The sequence below is a fragment of the Enhydra lutris genome, unplaced genomic scaffold (assembly GCF_002288905.1).
Source record: "Enhydra lutris kenyoni isolate GAN:26980312 unplaced genomic scaffold, ASM228890v2 scaffoldscaffold9, whole genome shotgun sequence".
NCBI lineage: Eukaryota > Metazoa > Chordata > Mammalia > Carnivora > Mustelidae > Enhydra > Enhydra lutris.
In genome coordinates this window covers 50,707,737-50,714,291 of record NW_019154093.1, presented here as the reverse complement: position 1 = coordinate 50,714,291, position 6,555 = coordinate 50,707,737, and the positions used below count along the sequence as shown (strand labels likewise).

At 37.8% G+C, this 6,555-nt stretch overlaps 1 pseudogene; it reads left to right on the top strand.

Annotated features, from left to right (window-relative positions):
• The first annotated feature begins 210 nt into the window (after positions 1 to 210).
• Positions 211 to 1,654, top strand: LOC111143312 (annotated as a pseudogene).
• The last annotated feature ends 4,901 nt before the right edge of the window (positions 1,655 to 6,555 follow it).

The window sequence follows — 6,555 nt, the reverse complement described above, 5'->3', positions numbered from 1 at the left end:
TTATTTTCCTTGGTCTTTGTTTCCCAAAGTGTGAAGTTACATGGATTAAATTAAGTCATCTGTTAAAAAGTACTAGGATAATTTTTGTCCTAAAATAAAGTCACTGTAATCCTGTGCCCACCCTGCAATAACAATGTTTTCTTGTATTTATGTTTCAGCAGTAATGTTTAAATGTTTAAACAGTATATAGAAAGCATGATATAAGAATATAAAGATGAATAAAATCAAGTATTTGTGTAAGGCAAAATGGACATGTAAATAATTATTTAAAATAAGATAAGTTAACTTTGGAGTAATCAGAACTTCTTCCAGATGTGCATCTCTCCTGGTTTTATGGAGTTTCCTCACAGCATGGCTCCCAAATGGCAGTCTTCAGTCCTACCTCAAAGGAAGAAACCAAGATTGCCTCCTGCCCCCTAGCCAGAGGCGATGTCAACCTCTCAGCACTTGCCAAGGGAGAAAAAGAACAGCAAGAAGCAACTGAACATATTAATGAAGTACAAAATGAAATAAACAGACTTAATGAACAAGCCACTGAGGTGATTTTGAAAGTAGAAAAGATATGTAACAACTCCGCCAACCATTTTTCAAGAAGAGGTTTAAATTTATTGCCAAAATCCCGAGTCTTTGGGTAACAACATATGTCAGCCATCCACAAGTGTCTGCACTGCTTGGAATATAAAATCAGGTTACAGAATAGATTTTAATTTTGATGAAAACCCTTACTTTGAAAATAAAGTTCTCCCCAAAGAATTTCATCTGAATAAGAGTAGTGATCCGTCATCAAAGTCCACTGAAATCAAATGGATATCTGGAAAGGATTTGACAAAACGTTCAAGTCAAACGCAGAATAAAACCAGCAGGAAGAGACAGCATGAGGAACCAGAGAGCTCCACCTTATTTACTGACCATTCTGAGGCAGGTGCAAATGAGATAGGAGTGGTCATCAAAGATGCTATTTGGCCAAATCTATTATAGTACTACTTGGTTCTTCATATGGATGATGAAAAAGGGGAAGGAAATAAGATGCTGCTGCTGATGAAGAATGATTGGAAGATATTAAAGAAGTAGATGAGGATCAAGATGAGGAAGATGATGATGAGGGGATGGAAGGAGGAGATGCAGGAGAAGATGACTTAATGGAACACTGATGGATTCCAACCTTCCTTTTTAAATTTTCTCCAATCCCTGGGATCAAGTTGCAGTGTTTTCCCCCTCCCTCTGGTGCTCATTCACCCTGTTTTCTGAAGTCTCTTTTCTCTCCCTTTATACCATGGTTCTCAACTTATTCAGGGGGAATATAGTGGGAAAAGAATCTCTACCCCCTTCTGTTCCTAATTCATTTTTATTTCTCCTTGTCTCAACAAAAACTTTATGGAATCAACACCACTGTGCTCTGTGGGGAAAAAAGAAAAACCTTCTGCTCCCTTAGCTATGCTGAAAGCTGGAAGGTACTAGGCCCCTGTGTAGTAGTACATAGAATTCTAGCTTTATCCCTCCTCTGTATATTGTGCTCAGAGATTACACTGTGTCTTTATGTGAATTTGTGCAATTAAGATTTACCAACATGTACCTGTCTACTTTCTCTTGTTTAAAAAAAGGAAAAGAAGCTTTAAAAAATGAGGTTATCAAAGGTCAGCAAAGCATGGGTTTGAGATGTTTGGGTGGGTTAAAGGGACATTTTGACAACATGGCTTCTCCTTTGTCATGTTTAATTGTGATGTTTAATGGATATCCTTACAGTTTAAGATGACACTTTTTTTTTTTTAAGATTTTATTTATTTGACAGAGATCACAACCAGGCAAAGAGAGGGAGAAGCAGGCTCCCCGCTGAGTAGGGAGCCCGACGTGGGGCTCAATCCCAGGACCCTGAGACCATGACCTGAGCTGAAGGCAGAGCCCCAACCCACTGAGCCACCTAGGTGCCCCAGGATGACACTTTTAAAATAAAACTCTCTCCTAATAATGAGCCAGACAGGCTTGCTCTATATGACAGATTTATATCCTTCCAGCTTAGCTACTTAAAGACTTCTCTTTTCCAACATCATATTTATAAATGTTATAATTATTATGTGTGTATTACATATGATTATACTAATATAGCAATGGGGCACCTGAGTGGCTCAGTCTGTTAAGCATCCAACTCTTAATTTCAGCCCAGGTCATGATCTCAGGGTTATAGATCAAGTCCCACATTGGACTCCACACCTAGTGTAGTGTCTGCTTGAGAATCTTTCTCTCCCTCTCCCTCAACTCCCTCCCTCTGTTCATGCTCGCTTGTTATCTCTGTCTCTCTCTAAAATTAATAAAAAAATATAACAGTATAATCATAATAAATATTACATTATAAATGATTATACATATTGGTTCTGTATAATCACATAACCATTTCTGTGAAGGGCGGAGGCAGAGTACCATGACTGACATGGAATGAGAGAAGTGTAGTTTTCTCAAAGAAATTGTCATATAGGATAGGTAAAAGCAACAGATATCTAATACAGTAAAAATTAGAAAGACTGCTCCTAATCAATTTTCCATCCTGGGGGACTAGATAACAGAAATCAGGAATGAAGAACATAAACCAGCTTTTAAATTAATGAGAGGTATATGACTTGGGTCCTACTGAGTTTGAGTTGGAAGTGTGACATCTAAATGCGGATGATGAATAGCAGGCAAAAGTAGAGTTAGATCAATACAGGAGTTGTGAATTCAGTATAAAGATAAGAGTCAAAGCCACAGCTCTGACTGAAATCTCATTGCAAATGTAAAGAATAAAAAGCATCTAAGAATGGACAATTATGGAACAGAAAAGAGAGGAGAGTTCTAAAAGGAACCTCACGTGGTAGGAGCCTGGAGTGGTTAGACAAGCTGAGAGAGAAACAGGAAATATAGTCACAGAGGTCAAAGAATGAGAGAGTATCAATTTGATTGCATGCTAGAAGTTAACTAATATAAGCAAAATACTGGGAGAATATACAGATGCTTGTAGGAAGGAAAAGAAAGCTGAAGAACTGGGCTTGGCATCCTCAGGAGCCAGACAGCTCCAAAGATTTGAAATATCTGTTGCTGATTGACATTTTTGCCGTAATAGCCAATGGAACAACAAAATATGTATTGTCTTCAATCTTGTTCTTTTCCCACAATTCAGTTTCTAACGAGAGAATTCAGTTGGCCTGTCTTAGGTTAAGTTTTTCCTTCTTACCCAGGATAAGGCACATGATTAGCAATCCTGGATTCATCAGTGGGGAAGCAGAGATTTCCCAGTACCAAAAAGATGGACTAGAACTTGACCACTCAGTAAAACAACAGTGTCCATTACAAAGGTTTTATTTAATGGTGTTAATAAACGTAAGTATTTCTCCTCAGTGGTGCTATAAAGGACTACTCCTCCCCCCACCCAAAATGTGATGGACTTTACATAAAATCATAGAAGTTTTCAGTTAAATACATGAGTAATAGTCTGTTACCTGATGTGGTAGGCAGAATAAGGCCCTCCCAAAGATATCCACGTCTTAATTACCAGATTCTGTGAATATGTAACCTCGGTTGATAAAGGGAAATTAAGATTGCAGATTGAGTTGTTTGCTAATTAGCTGACATTAAAATAGGGAGATTATCCTGCACTATCCTGTTGGCCCAGTGTTGTCACAAGGGTCCTTAAAAGTGGAAGAGGGAAACAAAAGAGTTTAAAGTGATGTGATGTGAGATCTCTACATCATTGCTGACATTAAAGATGGAAGAAGGGAGCCATGAGCCAAGCAATGTAGGCAGCCTCAAGAAGTTAGAAAGGTCAAAGAAACAGATTCTCTCTGAGGGTCTTCAGAAAGGAACACAACAGTGCTGATACCTTGGTTTTAACCCAATGAGATCCTGGTCTGATTTCTGATGTACTGAAGTATAAAAATAATTTTAAAAACCACCAAGTTAATGGTAATTTGTTTCAGCAGCAGTAAAAAAACTAATATACCTCACCCTATTTTAAAAAGTAAAGAGAGGTTAAGTGAATTGCTAAATTGTCTGAAGCAAAACCAGGACTGAAACCCAAACTCTAGAGTCTCAAGAAGTTCTCTACACTTCAAACAGGTGTGTTAGAAATTCTTTCCATAGGGCGCCTGGGTGGCTCAGTTGTCAAGCGTCTGTCTTCGGCTCAGGTCATGACCCCAGGGTCCTAGGATTGAGCCCCATATGGGACTCCCTACTCAGCAGGAAGCCTGCTTTCTCTCTCCCACTCCCCCTGCTCATGTTCCTGCTCTCGCTGTTTCTCTCTCTGTCAAATAAATAAAGAAAAAAAAAAAAGAAATTCTTTACATTTAAAGTCATTATTTGGAAACACTGATTTCCTAGAAATAGGATAAAGAAGGAAAAGGCACTTTAATTTTCTTCTAAACTATTCTGTTAAATAACTATTGAGTATCCAATTAAATAGAAAAGTTAAATATGAACTTTTAGTTTTTGTGATCTGGAAGTTGAAGGGGTTATTTGAATATATGTGGAATATGGCAGAACCTAGTCAAAAATATTTAAGGTGATTTTTCAACTTCTTTGTTTCTTTTCCATCTGGCAAGTACTTTTTTCTCAATATTAATTTCCAAATGTCTTGGTTTATATTATAGACTACTTATAATTACTCTCTAAGAAGCTATGAATCTTGCTGCATAAAAGGTACAGAGTTTTTTTATGAGTAACTTCAGGGTTAGGAGTGGCTACAGAGAGCTGAATTGCTCAGTCTGGAATTCAAAATTCCAGAGTAATCCAAGGAAGAGAGATGGGAAGGGAACAGTTAGCAAGAAGTCTGGGGACTGGGGTTTCTTATATGGAGTGGTGAAGATAATGGCAGCTAAAAGATCTAACATGTGATTCCAAGTTGTGTCCTACATAGCACTTGAGGTAGCTCCCAAATCTTCAACTACATTTTTGCTACATACAACAGCTTTATATTTGTGATTGCTCTAAAGGAAATGATGAAGTATAAAGGACCATTTTTGCCTTTGCCTTTAAATTGTGACAAAGAAGTAAATAGCCATAGATGATATAGAACAGGGAACAAAAATTGCTCAGGAACAGATAATCAGAGCCAGAGGAGTCCGTGAAAATATAAGCACATCAGAAATGTTGTCTAGAATCATAAGGAGGACTAGATGCTAAAATGCATGTAGGGGCACCTGGGTGGCTCAGTTTGTTGAGCATCCTACTCTTGATTTCAGCTCAGGTCATGACCTCAGAGTTGTGGGATTGAACCAAGCCAGGCCCCACACTTGGTGGGGAGTCTTCTTGAGGTTCTCACTCCCCCTGCACTCACTCATTCTCTCTCTCTCTCTCAAATAAAGAAATCTATAAAATAAAATAAAATGCATGTAATAGGGATTTGAATCAACTTTTTTTCCGGAGTTAAGAAGCTGGATTGACTACAAAGTCACCACCACCACCACCACCACTACTACCAAGAGTTGTAATTGTAAATAAAAGTTCACTATGTATATACCAGACTCTGCACTTAACCTTTTAAATATACCACTTCATGTAACTCACATAGCAGTCCTATAAAGTGGGAACTGTTACAGTCCCATTTCACAAGATGATCTTGAGTCATAAAGAGGTAAAATAACTGGCCCAAAATTTTACCCCTAGGAAATAAAGAACTAGATATACTTCATTTGAACCCAGATCAGTCTCATTCCAGAACTTTTAATCAGTAAAACCAGCATTTCCAAAAGTCTAGTCTAGACCATCTGTGTGAATATGATTGGGGAGTGCTTGTTTTTAAAATGCAGGTTTCTGGGTCCCATTCAAGTCTGTTATATCAGAATTTTTTTGTGTAAGTTCTAATTAATCCTCCTCTTAACAAAATATGACCCTTATGTGTGTGTAATCCTTATGTTTAAGTGTGATCCTTAGGCACACTTAAGTTTGAGAACCACTACCTTATTGTGTTTCATTCAAAGCCAAATCAACAGTCTCAACACAAGTTTGGTCAGGCAACTCTTAAGAATACTTAGGATAGGCGCCTGGGTGGCTCAGAGGGTTAAAGCCTCTGCCTTCGGCTCAGGTCATGATCCCAGGGTCCTGGGATCGAGCCCCACATCGGGCTCTCTGCTCTGCAGGGAGCCTGCTTCCTCCTCTCTCTCTCTCTGCCTGCCTCTCTGCCTACTTGTGATCTCTGTCTGTCAAATAAATAAATAAAATCTTTAAAAAAAAAAAAATACTTAGGATAGCACTAGACTTCCAGAATTGGTACTGAAAACTTATCTAGTATATTCACTCTTTGCTATCTATGTATATACACATATAGTATAGGAATCAGTGAGAAAAGAGAGGTGGAAAACAAATAATTATTGAGTCTTGCTTTGGGGATATACTATGCAAAGCACTTAGGTTAACTCGTTTAATTTCAAATAATTATTCAAGCTAACTACCCTGACTTACAGATAATCTAGAGCTCCAAGTCTTTAGATTTCTTTTTTGTAAATAATTGCATTAGCCTTTTAACCAGTCTCCTCCTGTCATCTCTCTCCTATACTTTCTTTTTTTTTTTTTTTTTTTTTTTTTTTTTTTTTT